General features: G+C 35.7%; 1 protein-coding gene across 2 annotated transcripts in view; it reads left to right on the forward strand.

Annotated features, from left to right (window-relative positions):
- The window catches only part of WDR70 (WD repeat domain 70), a 133,111-nt gene that overhangs the window by 48,293 nt on the left and 61,567 nt on the right, over positions 1 to 23,251 (forward strand). The window lies entirely within an intron of this gene.

The raw sequence follows: 23,251 nt of genomic DNA on the forward strand, positions 1-23,251 counted from the left end.
AATTCCTGTAACTGTATTCAGTGTAACTGAATTCACTACAAAGATTGAGTATTTAAATTGGAATTCAAGTGGAATTCAAGTTTCACATTAAGTGTAATTGAATATTTAATAGATGTTGTTTGAAAAGTGTCAAAGAGACTGTTAGAAATTATTTTAAGGCTTCAGCCTTGATCTTTGTGGTTAGAATCAAACAGCAAAATGTCACTGTGGCAACTGTATTAATTAAGTTACTGCAGCTGTTAGTAGCAAGTTCATTAATAATTTTTTACTGATGTTTCAAATATGCAAGCTCCTTTACTTGAGAGTGACAAAGAGGGGAAGGATTGAATTTCTCCACTAATGTATCTGTAGTGTAGTGCACTCTAAACAGACGATTTCAATTATCAATTACTTTAAATAGCACGTTTGGGATTTTTTTCCCCAAATAGTAGGAAATTATTAGGAAATTTTAGTTTCTGATAAGACTGTAGCAGAAACAAAAACTAAGTAAATAATATATTGTGCTTTATGGAGAAGTTAAGTTGTAAAAATACACTTAAGCCAACTGTATATTTTTTCCAGCTTGTAGACACAAAGGTATTACTTCCATAGTAGAAAATATTATTATTAAACGCTAAAATCCCTACTTTAAACAGTTTGTTGATGTTTTGAATATGGTTAGACATTAGTATAGTTTCTTTATTAGGTTGAATAGTTTGTAGATCATGAAGAGCAAATTAAGATATTATAAAGATTGTCTAATTTTGTCCCGTTTAAGCAAGTTCCTAACTAATATAACATATATGGATTCAGTACATCCCTGATGTTTGAATTGCTGTCACTTGAAATGGTCTGGTTAAGTGAGTGAAATCTAGATAACCACTGCTGTAAATGACTGCATAATTGTATTTTCAGAGACACTACATGGCTGACATTACAAGAAAAGTGTTTTAAACCCGTTGCATTTTGCTTCGTGCTAGTGACAGGTCTTTCCAGAATTTGGATATGTTGTGTGAAAAGAAACAATTTGGATTGCTCAATTTGCAACACAGGTCTTAAACGTTAAAAACAGTATCCCCTCTGTAAAGAACTACAAGGTCTTCAAAGTTTAATCAGTAATTCTTCTTAAGACTGGAGCTGTAAGCTAGAAATGAGAAGAATAGTTCCAGTGGGAAGGGACCTACAGTCATTATCCAACTGCCAGACCAAGTCAGGGCTGTCCAGAAGTTAAAGCCTGTTATTAAGGGCATTAATTACATTAAGGGCAATCAACCACCTCTCTAGGAAGCCTGTTCCACTGTGTGACCACCCTCTGAGGAAAGAGATGCAGTTTCTCATCTGTGAGTTTGGAAGGTGCTGAAAATAATGGTTGAAGCATGTCTACCATGCTGCTCGAGGCACACTGAATGTCAGTGTCTGAGGCTGAAGGAGGACACAGGGAGCACATGAGGAATGTTAATGTACTATTAAACCATAAGCTGTGTATTCTGTGCTTCTAGATAACATTTACACCTCCTCTAGAGAAAACAGTCATTCATAAACTGAATATTAGACCTGTTTGCAAGTTGTGGACTGTATTTTATCTGATCCCTCTAGCATTTGTATTATCTGTCTCTTTAGTTGAATTGTTGTCACCTGCATAGAGTTAAAAAATAAACTAAGGAAAGAAAATTGCATTTCCTGGATGGCATGTTGAAAGCACAAGTTTTCATGACGCATAAAGAAGTTAGAAAGCAAAATTTGCAAGTGGTGGTGTGGTGTCAAACGAAAGTAGCGCATTTTAAATGTGTTTTAAGTAAATTCTTTTAAAATATTTTAAAGACATATTTCTTTTTATGTTAACCTGCTATAACTCAAATACTCACTTAGGGATAGTATTTATATGTATTTGACAGTTTCTTTTGGTTCCAGGTGATTAAGGCTGTAGTAGTAGCCTGAACGAAAAAGTAATTCAAATGAGGGCTCTAGAATTGCTGTTGTAAATGAAATATTTTGAGGGATGGTCTGTTTCTTGTGATTTTTTCATGGCATTCAAACTTGCTATACATTTAGAAAAATCCTAGAAGCAGGTTTTGGTGATAATGTGTTCTAATTTGTGGTTGTTAAGCTATTTGTACATTTGTTACTTCAGACTGCAGATATATGGGTTACCAGCAGGGAGTCTCAGTGTGTTTTGTATGAGACTGTTCAAGGACACAATGCTGAACTCAGAAAAGACTTCATAAGAAAAATACAGTTCCTTCAGACTCCTATATGCAAGAAACAGAAGCTGGTCAGCTTGCACACTGAAATGAGCCAGAGCTTAAACCTGGCAGTTACAGAATCAGTCTGAAAACTCCTCTTGTTAACTTGTATAAGTTCATACCCACTTATGTGGTTGTTGGTGAACACATCAAACTCACACTAGTTCCCTTCACTTTATTTTCCTTGAAAATATTCCAGATGACGATTTGTTAAAACATGTAATACTGTATTTTCTTTTTTTCATCTTATAATCAGGGTTTGTTTGTTTGTTTGTTTTAATTCTTATTTTTAAACGAATAGCTTGACTATTCTGGAATTAGAGATGAATAATAATTTTCTTGGGCTTTTACTGATAGAAGTTTATTAGATTTTAGTTGCAGAAGGAAGTAAGAAATTTGTTAGTTCAGTAAGTAGTCTATTGATTGATTGTTTGGATGAATAACACTAACCTAGAGATTTAGCTAAGTAGTGGTTTGAGTGTATTTTTTTGACTAGCTTAAAGCTTATGCATATATTCTCAAAACTCAAAAGTCTCATATTGTCAGTGCTCCAACTTTACAACATTTCAAGTGATTAGAACAAAATTATATTAAAAAAAACCCATAGAAATGCAATTGTGTACTGCAGTAATTCCTTAAAAGTTTGCATTACAGGTATGATAATTTCAGTTTTAATTAATTTGAAACTAACTAATTAATATCAATGGTTCACTTTTAAACATTCATGCAAAACTTTCGTCAGTATCAGTATTGACTTGATTTAAACTTTTTCTTGCACAAGCTATCTTTTTACTTATGACTATATATTGCCCAGGACTTTAAATACTCCACAACTATTCCCGAATGATCAGTCCGTTTTAATTGCATGTACTCCTTGCCATTCTAGATAAAGTTCAGATACAATGTGTGATCAACATTATCTTTGGTTTTCTTATAATTCCTTTACCGCATTATTCAGGCTTATTTGGAACATACACTTATTAAGGCAAGGATCTTTATGTTTATCAGCAGTATGTTGAGTAAATCTACAGAACTGCATTAAAGGTGATTGTAACAGGAATGCCAACATTAACACGTTGCCTAAAAGTGGAAGAAAATTTTGGAAATGGGAACGACTTTAAAAATTATTTTTCTCTCTGGAAATACACCTTAGCAGAGTGACCTATAAAAGTACCCTGTTTAAAGACAAAACTAGCTCTGTGTTTATATCATTCCAAAATATCAGTTGACTTCTATGTTAAAACAAAGAAGGAAGAGGAAACGGATAATGTTGTTTTTGTTATTTGGATGTTTTCTTATCACTAATGTGATAGGTAGTGCTGTATGAATAAGCAAGAGAGGTCAGTGATAGTAAATGTTCCAGGAACAGGTGTTCTATGTCCCTACTCTCATATATTTTTCCCTTTAGAAGCAGAATTGCAGCCAAACTCAAAATTTAGCAGTCATGAACTTTGCGGTTTGTCATTGCAGCTAGGGTTGTGGTTGCTTAATGGCTGGTTTACTGTAAAGAATTCCTCTCACAAGTCTTTTCTCTCTCTCACCCTCTAGTAAGTTAAAATAAAAATACTCTTTAAAAGGTATCTTAGAGAATATTTACTGCCATCACCAAGTGACCTCTGTAATAAGTTATTTAGGGACAACTTCAATGTAGACCTATCTCTAATTAAATAGATGGAGTTATTTCAGTGAAGGAGCTTCAAAACTTCAGAAGTATAATTTTGCATTTAAGGTAAAATTTAATTCTTAGTCTTTTGTCAAATACACGAAGTTGTTCTGCTCTATGGAATATGGACTTTAACCTCTCTTTAATCATATACTGTTGCTTAGTAAATATTCTTTGTGTCTTAATTAAAGATATTTCTGCCACTCGTGGTGTGAAGTAGAGTAAGTGCTGACCATAGAGAGGGTTCAGAAAGGAAAAGTGAACACATTCTTAAAATCCTTTTATTCAAGTTTAAAATTATAAACTATTTGACAATGTTAGCTTAGCTACTTTTTTAATGAAATGGATGACGATAAGCTTAATTAAATTTGCAAATATGATTTGTAGTTTCAAGCATGCAAAATACAGTTAATGAAGGACAAGTAGTTTGCCTAACTTAGGTCTGCTATTTGCAAGCATAGCTGTTTAGTTGATTTTTCTCTCCTTTAGGACATCTGTTATGTCCTAGACACTACTTGGGGCTTTTGAGATTTGATATGTCTTAGTGAACACTGCTGTCTTATGATGACTTTTATCTCAGCTACCTTTCAATTTTCGTATGTTAACTAATTCCATCCTATTAACCAGGTTGAGATCTAGAATACCTGCTGTCTCGTGTCCCTCCCATTAGCTGTCTTGTTTCAGTCTCTGTAGGTGGCATCTATGAGTATATGAGTTCTCCATTATGACCACTGTTTTCTAGGTTTTATTAAGCCCAGAACGGCATAAAAGCTTGAGATAGCTTGACAGAAAAGATATTTGAGCAAGATCTGGAATAGTACCGCTGAAGATGACCAGTTTTACTGCCCATGGAACAGTCAGTTACTCTTACATGCATGGTGCTGTTCAGCTCGTCTTGAACTGCCAAGCTTCCTTCAGCCCAGATGATTCTATTTTCATTTAATTGATGAAGCCTGTGCCCCATAAGCTTAAGAGCCATGTCACCTGCTACAGTTCACCTACTTGCTCCTTAGATTTTTTTTTTTCCATGGTAGTATGCTCTCAGGAGTGCATGAGATATGGTATCTCCAGCCTGCTTGGCTGTGCACTGTGAAGGACAGCTCCGCTGGCTGTGAAGCTGGGATTGTATGGCATTTCTCCTGGATTTATAGAATCTAATTTTCGGGTTACGTACTGTCTGCTCACTCCAGATTAACAGCTGCTCAGCCTAACCTGATTACACTTCAAGTGAATATAGCCCTAGAGTTTGCTGAGCTCTGTTAAGGCCTGAACAGCTTGGTTGACAACTGGAGAACTGAAGCTATGATTTTACTTTCCTTGAATGTTTTTACATATCAGTAATACTGTGCATATGAAAACATAGGCAAGAGCAGGATCTGGACTTGTGCAGTTTAGTGTAAGTGTAGTTATGTTGTCTTGCTGTTATGCAGAATTTAGAGATTTTTTGTGAATTATGTACTTGAAGAAATATGATGATAAAGCTTGTTAGGTATACTGCCTTTGTTTTGTTTAAAAGCAGCAAACTGCAACACTGAAGAAGGCTTCTGAATAAATGTTCCTAGTCCCAACGCCTTCAGTGTTTGAAACATTTTATCTATAATAAAAACAGTTACCACTGATCAGTCTGCAACTTTGAAAACTGCTCAGAATATTAAGATAGCAGTGCCAAAGCTACGACCAAGATGTTTGCATAAACTTCTGTTAGAACCTAGGCTTCAGCACTGCATCTGTCTTCACAGATTTGAAGGCTGGTTGGAAAAAACATACTTGAGAATAATTACTAATGTTTTACCTTCATCTGGGGGACCGTTTAAAGGTCTTTGTTTAATTGCAAAGTCTTTTGTGCAGTTTCTAGATTTTGTTCTGTTTCTAGATTTACGTCTTAAAACAACCTGCATGCTATAGAGTGTAGGACCTGCTTTGGGGTCAAAAGTAATTACCAAAAGGGTCACCCCGAATTACATCTAGTTGCATCATACTGCTTTATAGGATAGGGAATCCAAATAACATTATGGTGAAACAACTGAATTTGTTAGAGGAGTAGTATGACTTGGACTTCCATTCTAGGAAAAAAATAACTCTCACTAACTTGTTTCAGGCACATACATGTATAGGTGTGCATACACATACATATTCACTTAATGTGAAATATTCCATACGAAGAGGAAATTCTGAAGTTTGAAAATGTATCTTCAAGATTTTATGGGATACTTTTATTCCCAGTACAATATTATGGTTTAGGCAAATTTTCAGAATTAATTTAGAGCATAAAAGAATACAGTGTTCAGTGGTTTATTTTTAGTCATACCAAGGTGAAGTTTTTTATTACAGCAAGAAACTTGAAAGTATTTCTGTATGTCACATTAAAAAAATTGGTTGGTCTATCTGGCAAGCACAGAATTTAAATATTCACAGTACTTTAGTTTTTTTCTGAACAGTTTGCTGCTTCTAGAACTGTAGAGTGAGTGGAGCAAGAAGGGACAGTCTTTTAAAAGGCTTTTGCTAGGCAATAGCAATGTTCTTACCTTGGCATGGGAAGGTCAGAGTTTCAGTGCATGTATTTGCTTCTTTTATCCCAGAACACATTATATTTCACTTCTCACCTGTACTGTGCACTATCTGGGTTATATGGATAAGCTTTCCCTGTGGCTTGTTTCATAACACCTTTCTGTCAGAACGAGACAGATGGGAAAAACTTTACTATTACATCTCTTCTGGTCTTAACTCACTTTGACTGAGATGAGAGAATACTTTTGAGTAGCTCCATCAACAGATCTGTGGAGTAACTTCTGGCAGAAGAGAAATTATGGGAGACTGCAAGTTTTAATATTTCCATCAGCTCAACTTGGTATCAGATAGAGAAGAAGACAGGAATTTGCCATTTTAAAACTGAGGGGGAAACTTCCAGTGGTTTTGGGCCATATACCGGTTGTTGAGCAAATACTTCCATCATAGTGACTTTGTTCCATAAGTATCTTTCACTGGCAATTTCCTCTCATGTCTTCTCCCATGAAGAATCTATTACATCTTTTATTGTATGAAGATGAAATCCTTCCTTCTCGAATATTCACTGCTAATTTTATATATGTATATAACTCAATTTAAAGGACTATTTTCTCATAAGATAGGCATCTTATTTCAATGACCAGAATTCTCTGATTATTCTAGTAAAAATGGAAAGTACAATAGACTTAGTAAACTAAATGATTTTGTTTGATGTGAGAAAGTGAAATAGGGTAGACAAGAATTTATTTTGGCACATTTGCTTACAAAGATAAAATATGTATTCTATCTAAGAAAATAAAATTAAATTGATATGATTAATGTTCAAATCTGATTCTGTATTAAAGCTACACAGTTATGACTAATGATAGTTAATACCCTATAGATCAAAACTCTGTGAAAATATTTGCTTTGTGATTTTTGACATTCTGAATTGCAGGTAATTTCATTGCTTGAGTAGGGAAATTTAAAATTGTTCCTCTTATCAGGCTCCTCATGTTACATAAGTTTATGCTTCAGTTAAAATCACTCTGTTAAGTTACTTGTTTAGGGAGGTATGTCTAGTGTTTTTTATTTTTCATAAAACTAATTGTAACAGCCTGAAGTTGTATTTCTCACTTGGTAGTCTTTTCAAAAGTGCATAGTTTCACTTGGATGATGATGATGGTGATGAAGCCTGGAAAAACTTTCAGTCCAGAAAATTCTGTTTAAGGCTGATAAATCCCATTTCGCAAGTGGGATAGAATAGAACAGAAATTCTGTATGAATTTTTGTGAAAGAGGCTTCTCTTGTTTATTTAATCAAACCTTTTATAAAGTTTTGTATATTAGCCATTAGTAAGTTATAAGCAGTAAATTACATTCCAAAATCTGTTGAAATTTTTTCTGTTAATTCCAATAAGTTTTGTTCGTTAGTGACTTTTAAAGGATTAGTTTTGTAAATACATGTGAGATATTTGTCATCTATCAGCTGGGTTAGCTAATAGGAAGAGATCTTAAAACTGATAATCTGAAGTAATCAAAACAACATGTCTCTAGTGCAATTTCATAAGATTGAACTATTGCCTCAAAACTTCTATATTTTTATAAATTACTTTAATTAAAGCAGATTTTATCAGAGAAAGTGTTAGTCTATTTCTAGTAAGACCTGAACACTAAGTATTAGTTACTGATTCTGAAAGCAGGTTGGTTAGTGAACTGGGTGTAAACAACAGCATAGGAAGTCATACATGCAGAAGAATATTATTAATATTAGACCCATTTCCTGAAAGTTATATAGGGTTAATTTTATATAAGCTCTTAGTACAAAACTTTGGAGAAGCAGATACACATCTTTTAAAATTCCGAACACACACAAATAATCAACTTTAACTAATGACATTGGAAAAAAATGTGATGTTAGTATTTTTTTCAGCAACTACCATTGAGTTCTATCTCTAGTTCCAGTGTCCAAAGTCTAAAAAGAATGGTAAAAGACACTGAAAACGAAAAATGTCAGAGAAGTATCCTGAAACTTGACCTAATTTGAGAAGATTCAAGAAGCTGAATAAGTTTCAGTTTATTGAATAGGCTATTAAGAGACTTGACAATAGCAAAGAAATACTAAAACAGAGATAAAATGTCCAAAAATTTCTTTAAACTGTTAAAGACATGACTTGATCCAGTAATTGAAAGTTAGCAAGGTTTGAATAGGGGAGAGAAAGTATTTCTTTGTCAACAGAAGTATTATGTGACTGATTATTGACGAAGTAAATTCTTTACCATTTGTAGCTTTCACACAGAAATTGTCGATGTAATTTCTGTTTCAATCATCAGGCAAAACAGTGAGCTCAGAAAGCACCATTTAATAAGACTGAGATTGGAATAGGCATGTAGATATCTCAGTGATAAAAACTCTGATCAAACTGTACATATGACATAGCTGCTTGTAGATAAGGGTTTGGGATTGAGCTGTAAGTTACTCAGATTTTGAGGATAACATAGTCCTTCTGAGGATGGCAGAACTGTTCATGTGGACTTGCAGGTAGAATATGGATCAAGTTGTCATTACTGGAGCACATTAATTAAGACTTCTTTTCTATTTTAGTTTTATCAACCGATTGCTCACTGACTTTTTAGTTGATTTCCCTCTCCCACCCTCTTGCTGTCTCCGAATCATTTCCCAGCAGATCATTTTACAGTCCTTTTATGGCAGTAATGGTAATTTTTTAAGCTAATATTATTATTCAAGTATTTGCTAATAAAGCTTTATATTAAATGCATTTCTCTTGAGAGGGATTAATTTGATTTTGGAAACCTTTCTTCTTGAAATGTTTCCAGACCTGTGTCTTGTGAAACCTTCAGTTTGCTAGGACAGAAAACATCTGATCGATAGTCTTCAGTTTAGCTCATTAATGGTAGTGGAAATTTCTACTCAGCTAATCTCTACAATTAAGATCCACATTCATTGGTGTCTGTGTGATTTAGAACATGCTGGCAAACATTTCAGTCTCCTGAGGTTGAACTTTTGGTGAGATAAGATGCAGATCTTCTTTTGTCATCATAAACTTACTAGACCATATACATTCCTCCCTTCAAAATAAATAATTTATTTATGCTCAGTTTTAGCTTTCTTCTGTTGTGTGATTCACAGTGAATTAAATGCATAGCAGAATAACAGGTACTGAAGAGGTTCAGAGAAGAAAAAGGTGCCTTCCCTTTTTCGGTGGTACACACTTAAGCTTTAAAAATTAATTATCCTATCAGCATGTTTAATATAAAACCTGGCAAATAATTTAACTTCAAACAGATCTGGTTTGAGATAAAATTTAGCTCTAGAACTCTTTTCATGGTGTGTCTTTAAAAAAAAACACAAAAAAACCACCTATTTTTTCATCCAAGGGATAATAATTCTGAAAACAGATTTACTTGTCTGTAAGTTGATGTGCCATCCCAATATTTGTTTATTCACAGCATGAACTGTTTTACCTTTGTAATATTTTTTGTTAATTTTTCAAGAATACTGAGTGAGTATTGTGCCTATGTAAAAATATATCTATATAACTGTCTTCTTGGACCATTAAATCAAAATTGCCATTTAAATGGAATATACGTTTCCGGTTCTTTCATGCAGTGAGACTACCTCAGAGAACCAGAATTTGCCTATACAGTACATGGCCAGACTTGTTTGCTCTAAAAACTTTCCCTGGTAGATGGAGGATTATATTTTACATAGCTCACATTTATTTGCATGAAGCACAGCCATTGAGTAGCAACTCTCACAGTGACTCTACAATGCCTTAGTTTTTAACCCAGTACCCATGTTTAAAAGGATGTAGATGACATTAATAGTCTCCTGAGCACAGTACATGAAAAATTATAGCAGCATAGATTTGGATATTTTGGGGAACGGTCCATGTAGTTTTAAAGTGGCTGTTCCACATGCAAACTCCCTTCTTTTTTTTGTCTAACCTTCTGCTGGAGATTAGCACCCTTTTAACAGGATTGATAGAATGAATATTGTGAACATTCCTCATCGTCTTTGGTAGAAAGACAGTGGCCTGGTTTAAAGACCCTTTTCATCAGGTTACATTCAGATGAATGATTTAGCAGTGAAACAGCCAGACAATAACTTCTTAGACAATTCTAAATAGATCTTCAAGTAGATATAAAATAACATCCATTTATTCAAAATACAAATGAATTAAATATTTAACAAGTTGCTAATTTGCTTCCTTGTTCCCGAGCCTTCAGTTGTAACTTGCATAATATTTCAAGTTTTTGGTTCTTTGAAGTGAAAGCTGAAGTATTCACGCCGTCTTACCGGTTTCAAGAGTGTAAGGTGTTGGAACAGTAGAAAATATTGCGATGTTTCCAAAAGTGGTAGAGATGTGGAAGATTCACATACTTTTTTTGGAAATGTATATAATTGTGTGGAATATAACTTAAAAGTATTCCATGCATATTCAGTGCCATAATACAGGAAGACTTTAAGGCAGTGAGCCTTACAAGTTTTTTTTCCTTCTCATGACTATTTGTGAATCAGAAATTAACTTAAGGCACTCTCAACTGTTGCAGATAATACTATTTAGAACTAAATATCAAATGTATGTGACTAGTGCAACATCTATAAAACTCAGAGCAGTGGGAAAGTTAGAGGTACAGGAAGTAATGAAATGTTATGGGTTCAAAGAAACATGATGTTCGTGTGCATGCAGACAAGTGAACATCAAGAGTAAGGAACTAATAGTGTGGTACCTGGTCCCAAAATAAAGTAATTTTTAAATTGTTTTTTAACTACTCTGTCAGTTAAGGGTTTTTATCTCTATCTCAGTGTTTACCTGATACTTTTTGTTTCCACGCAAACCTGGTTTAACCAGTGTTTTATATCGTCTGCTACTGTTTAAGTACTTATATTGAAATGCCATGTGGATTATCCAAAAACTTGTTCTCAAGAGTTGCATGAGGTAAAAATAAAGCAGAATTGGCATTTATGAAGATCAAATTACCTAGGGGGATTTGTATATCCACTGTATTTATGCTCAAAAGTTGATGTTTTATTTTTTATTTCAGCGATAACAATTCAGCTGTTTCCAACAACAAGGCTTAGGAATTATTGTTAAGTTCTGGTGAGCTTTTTCTTTCTCCTATCTCTGGACCATCTGAGTTCTCATCCTTTGGTGCAGCAGCATGGTATTTTGCAGGAACAGGGAGCATTGTGGTTCTGTAGGGTTAAAGTTCTGTCAATCTTTTTAAAATCTCCCTCAATTAGGCGAAATTTTCAGTCTTTGGAAAAATTGTCTCTGGAGACTTGTTTGTAATACAAGAGTGCCTTCATCAAAAAAGTGCTGTTATCTCAGATGTGTATAGTAATTCGCACTGCACTGGCATAGCAGTTTGCTTTTTGTCTTGACATGTGTAAAGGTGTGAAGTCCATTACTGATACATGAGGATGGCTTCTCCTAGACTAACTTATCTATTTATAGATACGTATGCAGTGCAGAGCTGATTAAGAGAGCACAGCAAATGAGCAGGCCTGGTTAAGAAGAGTTTGAGTAATGACTGTACTGGCCCTTGCTGAAAGCTGTATGTTTACAAAAGGGTTAGTAAAGCTATTTTTGTCTTTATAAACCATGTGCGTTTACATTAATATTTTTCTGAAGTTTTTCTTGATTGAAATGTTAGCTGTTGCAATAAGATAAGCAGTCGATTGTAAGAGCTTACATTTGAGGGCTGTTACAACTGACATTTTTACTGCATAAATTCACTTTTAAAGGGTACACACAGTTTCAGGTAGATTATCTTAGGAATTAAAAATTTAAATCAAAAGGGAAACTTCCTGCAATGCAGAGAAAATGGGGGAGCAATGCACACTAAATTGTGCCAGTTCTTTTTCCTCATTTATTTAGGCATTGTGCTTTGATCTTCCAATTTTGTTTTGAGGATTTGGCCCTAGTCTCATATATTGATTCCATGACTAGATCAGGGTTTGGGGTTTTTTTAATGATAGCTTGAGAATTTTTGACAACTTCTAAGTTTATGATACAAGAAGTAAGGGAAGCTCATTCTGTTAGCCAGTGTAAGAGAAACACAAGAAAAGGTAGGGGATCACCCAGTGGTGATGGATCATAAATTAAGAATTCGTAGTTTCTACACAGTAGTTTGCGCTTATATCTGGTGTGTGTATAAATGCAGTGACTTTAGTAAATATGAAGGTTTTCATGTTGTTTATGTGCAAAGAGCAGATGTGACGTGACAATACTTTTTTTCTCTCATTTAGAAGGGAGATTACATGCTTTCAGTCAAGATGGTTCGTCTTTTTTAGTCATAGGAACTGCATGGCAGCTTAGGAATTTCTATCCTGGGCTGTCTAAAATCAGCAGTAGCTTTTGGGTCTAAACAACTGGTCATAGGTATGTGCAAGGGGAGATTTTGACATCTCTTGCACCTCTAAAAGCTGAGTTTTCTTTCCACAAAATTGAGGGTGCCAAGAGGCACAAAATTGTTTAAGGAGCCAAATCCAGGTGCAGACCACCAGTCTGACTTGTTTGCATCTATTACTGAAGGCTCCTTTGGTTCAAGATTTGAACATAAAAGTATATAAAATTAAAAACTGTGTTTTAGAAATGGCTTAATTTTTAAGAAATTGTCCTGCTCTGCAGCAGCCTCACCTCAAGTCCTGTGTGCAGTTTTGGGCACCACAGTATGAGAAGGACATCAAATTGTTAGACTGTATCAGAAGAAGAGGGACCAAAATGGAGAAAGGTCTTGAGGGCAACACTAATGAGAAGAGGCTGAAGTCATTTGGCTTGTTCAGCCTGGAGAAAGGGAGGCTGAAGGGGGACCTCACAATATGATACACCTTCCTTATGGGAGACAGTGGAAGGGGAGGTGCTGATCTCTCTCAGGAGACCAGTGACAGGACATGAGGAAACGGAATGAAGCTGCATCAGTGGAAGCAGGCTGGACATTAGGAAAAGGTTCCTCACTGAGAAGGTGGTTGATTGCTGGAAGAGGCTCCCTAGGGAATTGGTCCCAGCATCAAGCCTGGCAGAGTTCAAGGAGCACCTGAATGAGACTCTTAGTCATGTGGTTTAGTTTTATGTATATCTGCAAGGAGCAATGATCCTGATGGCTCCCTTCCAACCTGAGATATTCTGTGATTCTAAGAAAATAAGAATTACAAATTTTGCTGACTCCCCAGGTAAAAGGAAGAGTAGAGCTGGGCATTTGCACTTGCTTAAAAAATAGCTGAATTGTTGAGGAAGCATCCATGAATTCTAGCTGGGATAAAAAAAAGTGGCTGAGAATTTTCCTGCTACTTGATTGACCTGTGTAGGAGCACTTTTTGGGGCAAGTTAAAAATTTGATTGTTGCAGTGTGTCAATGGGTATTTGTTAACTACTCATGAGTGCAGTAGGGACTGGAGATGTAAGACGTGTCTTTACAACATGTAGGACAGCAGACATAAGTTGCCAGCTGATACTTCTGCAGTTTTCCTAGTATCCATCTGCCAGTAGCTCTGAAAATCAGTTGCGTTGATGCCATTTGTATGTCTTGTGATTTTGGACTTAGTTCCATTCTTACTATCTTTTGAGCAGACTTCTGTTGTTTCACAGAATTTTAGATATAAGAAGTGTGGGTCCCTGCCAGAAATATTCATATCCTCTAAATGCATTGTAAAGTACCCTTTCAAATTTTCTGGAGTCACAGAATAATTTAGGTTGAAGAGGACATCTGGAGGTCATCTGTTTCAGTTCCCTGAGTAGTGAAAAGCCAACTCAGATCAGGTTGCTCAGGTAGCAGCAGGCTGTGCAGTGAACTAAAAGGTGAGTTTCTGAACAGACAGAAATTTCAGGGCTTTAGGCTAAGGAGGATTAGAGCACTAAAAGTAACATATTTAGACTGTAGAGCTATTTGATTTTTTAACTGAATTGAGCTATGAAACAAGTAACTTCTCTTGCGTTCTTTTATGTAAAAGGAAAAAAAAGATTATTAAGGGTATTTTCTTTGTTGTTTATGTCCTGCCCTTGCTGTTTTTGAATCTTTTAAGTCCAACAAAAAAATAACATTTTCCTCCCTGTGGAGAACATAGTTGATAAGGGAGCATAAGTCCCTTAGTTTTCGTCTTCAAAAATCATAAAATTTAATACTATCTTATCCACTAATATTTTGCTTTAGACTTTTAACCTTACAGAAAAGTCAGAAAGGAGAGGCTTCTTCAGTAGCAGCAGCATTATGATGTGAGCAGACTATGGTGATGAGTATATGAAAAAACGATGCTCTGTGTGTTTGTCCAGACAGATGTGGGACTGTATCATGTTTTGGAGTTCTGAGGCTAAGAACCATATTTCTTTTCTACAAGAGATGTTCTCTTCCTTTCTGAATTTTAGTGAGGATGAGGGAAACGCCTTATATTTTGGTGTATATTCCAGAAAATATTAATTATTGCACTTATATCTGGTGGATATAAGTGGAATATATAATTGATAAATACTTCAATTTGCATTTACTTTATGGACTGCAGTTTGTCCTGGTCTCTGTAAGTAGGTAATTAAGTTTTTATAGAGATTATACTACAACATGCTATAAGCGATGCTTCATGCAAAAGTAAAGTAAAACAAAGTAAAACTCACTTTTAAAATTTTCTGTAGTCCAAAGAGCATGTTAGTCTGTGCAGCTGAGTCAAACTTCACATTATTTAGAATAGATTCTGTAACTTCAAAAATCAAAATACATTTAAGACTTAATTTTCTCCCTGTTGTTACTTACCTCTACTAGATTGCAGTTCATTGCTAATGGACATGCAAAAAGTGGCTGTGAGTGAGATGTAAGATGACAACAGAACCAGTTAAAACTAATTGTTGTGCATGTAGAATAAGCTGAGGTGTTGCCTCAGAGAGCTTTGGACTGCTTGACTGCTTTAATTTCAGATGATTTTTCACCAGTGTAATGGAGAGTTCTGCTGAATGTTAGTTCCAGTTTAAGTTATTTAATGGAGTGAAGAAAAACTTGAGATCCAAGTGAACCTAAACTATTTTATAGCCATGACTAATCAGCTTTTTAGAAAGCATCCTGTTTTCCTAGTGATTAACCCCTCCTTCTTTTGCGGTATCATGCAAGACTGCTCTTGAGTAATTTCAATTCATGCAGGTGACAGTAACTTGAACTGTCAAGATGTTCTTTACTAGAAGTCTTCCCCTTTGATCTTAATCTGATGTACCCCCTGGGGAGGTTGATTACATCCCACTCTTATCTTTTCTAAGTGGGAGATGAGATCTCAGTTCATTACCTTCTTGCCCCACTTGGAAAATGACACAGAATTGAATCTACTCATACTGTCACAACTTTCAGAAGTGAATCACATAACATCTGTAATTCATCTAATGTTCTGTGTGGAAATAATAATATTGAAGTTATATATAACTTCATTTATGAAGGACTTTTTGTATGTAAAGTGCTACATAGTCTCAAGGAAATACCAGTGCTGAGGTTTTTAAATAGCACAGCGTTGACATAGACTTTGGATTATTGTTAATTCAAAAGCATATTGACTCTTTACAGAGCTCAGTATACTTCATTAAAATCACTGAATCTGTTACTCACTGGATGAAAAGATTTTAAGGGGATGGTTCTCCAACTTACTCTGTGGCTGGTTTTCTGAAGACTTGCTTTTAGATATTTGGGTGATTTGAACTGAAGAAATTACACGCCTTGATGCAGACACCCAAGATTTCCGTCCTAATGACTGATGCAAAGGAAAACAACTGTTTTCTTCAGACAGACCTGTATGTGAAGACATCATCAACAAGAAACAAAGCTGTCAGTGTCAGTGAGGAAGTCATTCAAAACCAGCAAGCTTTTTTTCTCTTAGTGCAATTTAGCTGCACAAATGCTTATCACTTACCCATGCTATCAAATATATTCACTGTTCCAGGGAAATACAAAAGGAAAGTAATATTTAGGGAAATACTAAGGGAGAAAGGCTTATAGGAACACAGGTGTGATTGTCATGTTCAGATTTTGCCTTTACATTGGCCTATGGAAGGGATTTTGTCAAATAAACCGAATCCATTATAACTACCTTGAGTTAAACTTGCGAAAAAATTCTTCAAGGAAGAAGCTATCACAACAACAGAGACTGGAACTCCTAAATGAATTATATTTTATTAACTTATGATCCCTGCAACTGCTACTTTCAGTACAGTATATACCTTTGATTTGGAGACCATTTTCTTAGTCTGAAGAGGCCTTTTTCTGTACCACTTTTTTGGGAATCTAAACAGTACTCTGGAGCATGTTTGTGTGTTGCTTTTTTGTTTGTTTGTTTTGTTTTGTTTTATTTTAAATACCTCAGTGATTTACTTTCCAATTCATCTTCAATAGAATTTGAATGTATTTAAGATAGTGCTCTGGTCTCCTCTCAAAAATATGTCCTCTCAATAACATCATTTCCCTATTATGTATTTTTTTTCTTCTGCATTAGTTCTTGAAGCTGTTGGTTTGATTTGGTGAGGTTTTGATGTAAGGAAAATTCTGCTGATTATTATTAGCTGGATTGGAACTTACTTATATCTGTTAATGGAGTAGACATATAGTAATGTTGTTCTTTTGTTTTTATTAAAAAATTTCTGTCACTCACTTTCTTTGGGATCTTCCACCTTTCTGTGTGAATTGTGTATTAATACATTTTACTGTCTTCCAGGATACCATTTACATTCAAAGTGGATTGCTGGTATCTTAGAATTTTTAGAAAGGGAAGAAAGTCTCTAAAACTGTTAGGTCCCAGGTGAAACTTAATGTTTTGAATTAAAGCATTCAGAATCTTTGAATGAGAGACTGTAGATAACAGGGTATTTATCTGAATTTTGCTTTGTGATGTGTACTACAGTGGGAACTCACAAGGGGGAAAAAATGTCTAGAGCAGAATCTTGGGAGTTTCTTTTATGATCCATTCTGAAATATTCCCATTTGTGTGACTGGATGCTCTTTCTTGTGCTTTGATTTAACAGCTGTTGTTGATAGTTGATAAATGTCAACATTTAAAATATAGAATTGGGGGGGTTTTTTGTGTTATATGTTGTCATTCCTTCTCTCTGCCAAGCAAGTGCAAAGTATGTCTGCTGTAGTCTTTGAGAAGGATGGAATTTTGGAGTTGGTCATTTTGATGAGCTGGTCTGAAGATATTTTGGGAGAATTTTCAGGTTTTGGAGGAAGTAAAAATATACTTTAAAAAAAATTAGGTGCAGGATTCTGAAGAGTATTTTTTTCATCACTTTGGACAAGCACATAGAAGGGTATAGCTGAAATAGATATGTAATTCATATGCAAATACAGTATAACTTTATGTATGGAATCTGCTAATTAAAAAAATTTATAAGACTTGTATTATGTTATTTACTGTCTTGTTTCTAGGCAATAACTCTTTCTGCTCTTAAATTTTTTACCTTTTTAGAGAGTACCTTTTTGTATGGGTAGCCTCACCAGGGTTTAATCTGGGAAAACACAAAAATTATTCAGTCTGGAAAGCTTGTGAGCTTTGCATTTCATTAAAAACAGACTCCTTATGTCATAAGTTAGACATTCTGTTGGCAAGTTTTCTACTGTGTCTTTACAGTGTAACCTCTGAAGGGTCATAGAGGTCATATTGGTGGGTAACCCTTTGTATCTGAATGCATCTGTTGGCCAGTTCCTCATTCAGAAGTGATTGTATGTCATTACTCACCAGTATTTGCTGCTGCTGTTTTCCTCTCATGGATATACTGCACAGCTGACTTGAAAGCAGTCATGCCAAGTCTGGCGTGACATTATAATTTATATTCTGTTCTTTACTTTTATTCTCCTTAATCTCTCTCTGTCCATCTCTACTCTTCTCCTTTACTTCCATTAGTTCTGGTTTCTTAGCCCAGCTAATACTCATTTAGTTCTCTGTCTCATTTTCTAGTTCTATTTTCCTCAAGTGTTTTGTATATTGGCCAGCAGTGGGATTGTTGCTTAGTAATTCAGAATGTCTGCTCACCATGCTCTCCATCACGAGTGGGAGTGGAAGGCTTAGACAAAGTTATTAAAGAAGTCAAAGACTCCGAGTTATTGAGTCATGAGGTGCAGAAAAGACTCCCCTGCTTTCTAAACTCCTTTTTGGAGACAAGTTAAGGTGCGGTTGAATCCCATCTTAGCCTTAGATTGTGTCAACTGTTTAAATTTAGGGAACTGTTGAGTTGTGATTAAATCACTTTGTCCCACAGGTTTTAATTTTGGCAAAACAGATATGTTTATATGAAGTGAATTATTTATTATGACAGATGAACAGATGAGTGAATAGATGAAAGATCTTAATCATAATCATTTACTACAGCATGTAAAAGCTAAAAACCTACTAACATGGTGTAATATAACATAAAGTAGTATAATGCACTGTATCAAACCAATTATATTAAAGCAATTGTATCAAAGCTAGCAGAAGAAACAGTCATTAAGTAGAGGTTGATATAACTCACCATATGAGATAGTAAGCAGATCTCTCTCTTAACCCCTGGGGAGTAACCGTGAAGAGGTGTCCCTGCTTCCTGAGAGAAGTTCCACACTTCAAGGAAATATGTGGAGGAATCTGCCGTATGAAAGTTGGACTGACCTTTTATAGTTATAAAGTAATGGACTGGTAGTCAGATTTACAGGCCAGCAACTCACTTGTGTGTCAAATCCTGCTTCAAAAAGCAGGATGTATGTTTGAAGGTTGGTGAACCAGGCTGGCTTTAGCATAATTCAACACCAAAACAGCACCCAGGTGCCAGCAGCAGAACTTGCATGATGGCTTACCTTGTGTGCATTCTCTGCTCGGATTCTAGGCCTTGTCAGGGTAGGCCATCGTGCCACACTCTCTCAGACATGCTTATGTGTTGTTTTAATTTTGAGTTGGCTGCTCCCCCCCCCAAATAGTAATTATAATGCAGCTGTACTTGTACATACAAATGATGGTAATTTCTCCTATTGAAAAAGGCTACCAGTTTTATTTGAAACTTTGGAAAAATATGGTTTCAGAATTGCTTAACTCATTTGCTGTATATCACATACATGTTTTTTTACTCTGTTAAATGTTTTATCTGGTAAAGTTTCTGGGTTTTTTTTATATTTAGGTTTTATGTAAGTAACAGAAAAGCTGAAGAATTGTTGTAAATTAAGTTATGTAAATATTTTTGGCAATTCCTTCCATAGCTATGATTTTACATGTGTTGGATGTGACTTTTCTTGTATTCTGGTTCAAATTATTTTAACTCTCTTCAGATGCTGGAACTAAGTAGCTTATTTAGAAGTTTTCTGCCAAACAAGTATGGAAAGTTTCTCTGGATTTCTCCATCTGTTTGTATGTACAAATTTTTTCCGTATCTGGCAGGTGATTCAAACTTCATTGCATCCCATGTGCTCAACAGAAGAAAACTGTAACTTAGTTCTGCTGAAAGGGGGCAAAATGAATACAGTAATGGAAGTTTTCTTGCTGACAATAAGGTTGTTTTATGTGATAAAAAAAAAAATTAAAAAAAAAATCTTCCTCTAACATCAGTTGCCTTTTTTATAAAGAAGCTTAATTTAAAGCTTTAAAAAAGGTGCTCTCTATCACTGATGAGATGACTTTAAACCTTGTACTAGGAAGATGAATTTCATTGCCGCAGTATTTGTATAACATCTTTGAAGTATGTTATAGCGTTCCAAGGAAGCCTTTTTGGATGACCTTGTGTTACAAAGATAGACATTATAATACGTTACGAAGGTAAGCATTATAATGTGGTTACTGGATGTACAACATTAAACCTGATCTGTACTTTTAGTAATAACATACTCAGTTGCTTCTTTTGTGTTTCAAGTGTTAAGAAGCGACTTAACTATTAAGAGTAGACTTAAAATATGTATCCTATATAAAATGCCAGTAACATTCAATATTGTGCAATAGAGTTTTGCAGTCCAGTAGAAACAGAGGAGATGGAACAGATGGAGAAGCTTAGTGGAATTTGACAGGTCTTAAAGATTGAATTGATTCACTTCTTGAATTTCAACAGATTCTATTAGGGCAATGTCTTGCTGATTCATGACTTAGAAGAAATTTTCTGTGCTTGCAGGCTGGGAAATGCAGCTACATACCTATAATAATTTGTGTCATGCAGCAGCACTGCCAATAATTAATTTTATTAGAAATTCTAACTTAGTAATAACATCGTAAGAACATTAAAAAGGGACAAAAAAGAGAAAAACTGTTCTTGGGGAAAAAAAAACCCCAAACCAAAACCCCCCAAAACTCCCTTGAACCTCAGTAATTAAATTACTTGTTTATTATGGGTCATTTAGCTTCTCAGTGGTCACGAAAATATACACATTACCTTTCCAAAAGAACATTCCCCTCCTTTTCTAAGTTGCTTTGAGTTGCTCTTGGCAAATATAAGAACTATACAAAATCAGTTTTGCAAAATCTGTTTTGCAGATGTGGAATCCACCATTTAAAATGTTAAATTTAAACATGTGTATGTGCACCCTTTTTCATGGAAGTCTTAATTGAAAAGAAATGTATGAAAGAGAAATTAAAAATGTTCATGTGATTGTACTTATCATTCAGTATATTAAAACTTGATGTCATGAACAAACAACATTATAAATTGGAGGATAGTTTAAAAAAAATCCCTATATGTGGTTTTTGCTAGAGAACAAACTTTCATTAAACAGTTTGTTTTCAGGTGGAAAAAATCCCTCATTCTGGAAATGTTTTTCTTTTGTTTTCAGTGGAGTTCAAAAATATCTTTCTTTTATTTATCAACAGATAAATATTAGTATAAATAAACTTCTGCTAAATAGTGCAACATAGAGCATAAAACAGTGTTATTGTTTCATCCCAGTCTTTTTTAGGCTGGAGGAGATACTCTTAGTGAGAGGGGTTTTTTGACCAAAATGAGTGTCCTGGAAATAATCTGATTGAGGCAGGGGTAAAATTTTTTTACTCGTTTCAACACAAACAACATACTGGACCCAGAGAGCTTAAGAGGTGAAAATGGAACTTTTGTAATGCAAACTCATTTATTTTTTCATTATGTGTGAGGAGGAGGAAGAATCATTAAATGGTATAAAATATTCTGGAAAAAACTCAGAGGCTTTTTAATTCCAAATTGTACTCTCAATTGATGGCTATGTGGTATGGTGACTGAGACTCAGTAGCAGAAGTGAAGAGAATATACGGAAGCAGTCTTAGAGTAGTTTTGCAGTATTGCCAGTTTAAAGGCAATATTTCCTGAAAGTAAATTATTCAGGTTTCTATGCTTCTTTTCCTTTTTATCCCCTTTCCTTCTGTCTAGAATGGGGGGAGTTAAGTATTACTCATAGTATCACAGAATGATTTGGGTTGGAATAGACTTTAAAGATCATCTAATTCCAACCTCCCCACTCCTCCTGCCAAGGGCAGGGATGCCACCAACTAGATTAGGCTGCTTAGAGCCTTGTCCAGCTTGGCCTTGAAGACCTCCAGGGATATGGCATTCACAACTCCTCTGAGCAACCTGTGCCAGTGCCTCACCACCCTCACAGTAAAGAATTTGTTCTTAATATCTAAGTTAAATTTCTCTTCTTCTAGTTTAAAACTGCTGTCCCTTGCTCTATCACTGTCTGATTGTGTAAAAATCACTTTCCCTCTTTTTTATAAGCCCCCTTTTAGTACTGGAAGGCACTCTTAAGGTCTTCTTGCAGCCTTCTCCTGTTTGAACAGCCCTAACACTCTAGCCTTTCCTCATAGCAGAGGTGCTCCAGCCCCCTGATCATCTTCACTGCCTCCTCTGGACTGCCTCCTCTGGACCTACTCTGGCAGGTTCATGTCCTTCGTATGCTGGGAATCCCAGAGCTGGATGCAGCACTCCAATTTGAGTCTTATGAAAGTGGAGTAGAGGGGCAGAATCGTATCCCTCGACCTGCTGCCAACATCCTTTTTTGGATGCAGCTCAGGACATATTTGGCTTTCTGGGCTGCAAGCACACATTGCTGAGTCATGCCCAGCTTTTCATTCATGAGAATCCCCAAGTCCTTCTTGTCAGGACTGCTCTCAGTGAGTTCTTCTCATATCTGGGATTGACCCAACCCAGGTGTAGGACCTTGTACTTAGACTTGTTGAACTTCATGAGATTCACATGGGGCCACTTCCCAAGTTTGTTCAAGTCCCCTTCGATGGCAGAGAAATTAAACACCATAAGGGAAAGGGCCTGGAAGAAGGCATGATAACACCAAGGTTGTGGGTTTGAACTCCGTATGCGCCATTCACTAAAGAGTTGGACTCAGTGATCCTTGTGGGTCCCTTCCAACTCAGAATATTCTGTGAAGTAAGTTCCAAGTATAAATTATAGACAGAGAAAAGCATCAAAGTGCCTGCTGAAAGAAGAGACATGATACTCAGATGGATATTGAGGGAGCATGAAGGGTGAAAGGAGTGTCAGAGCAGATTAACGTGTGTCAGACTACGTGATGAAGGCCCTTAGAATGGGGTATCACAGAATCAATTACGTTGGAAAAGACCTGTGAGATCGAGTCCAACTTGTGCACTGAACACCACTGTGTCAACCAGACCATGGCTGGCACCAAGTGCCGTGTCCAGTCATCCCTTGAACACCTCCAGGGACAGTGGCTCCTCCACAGGCAGCCCATTTCAATATCTAATAACCCTTTCTGTAAAGAAATTCTTCCTAATGTCCAACCTAAACATCTCCTGGTACAGTTTAAGGCTATGTCCTCTCATTTCCAGTGAAGGGATGTCCTTGAGGTTCTTCAGCAGTCCCTGTTTCCAGTCCATCGCTGGTCTGAAGGAAAATATTCAACATACATAGTTTACAGACGACTCTTGATGTTTCGGATGGTGGTGATTCCGT

Source organism: Manacus candei, unplaced genomic scaffold (genome assembly GCF_025592945.1).
Source record: "Manacus candei isolate 608988 ecotype Guabito, Panama unplaced genomic scaffold, ASM2559294v1 h1tg000152l, whole genome shotgun sequence".
NCBI classification, from domain to species: Eukaryota; Metazoa; Chordata; class Aves; order Passeriformes; family Pipridae; genus Manacus; species Manacus candei.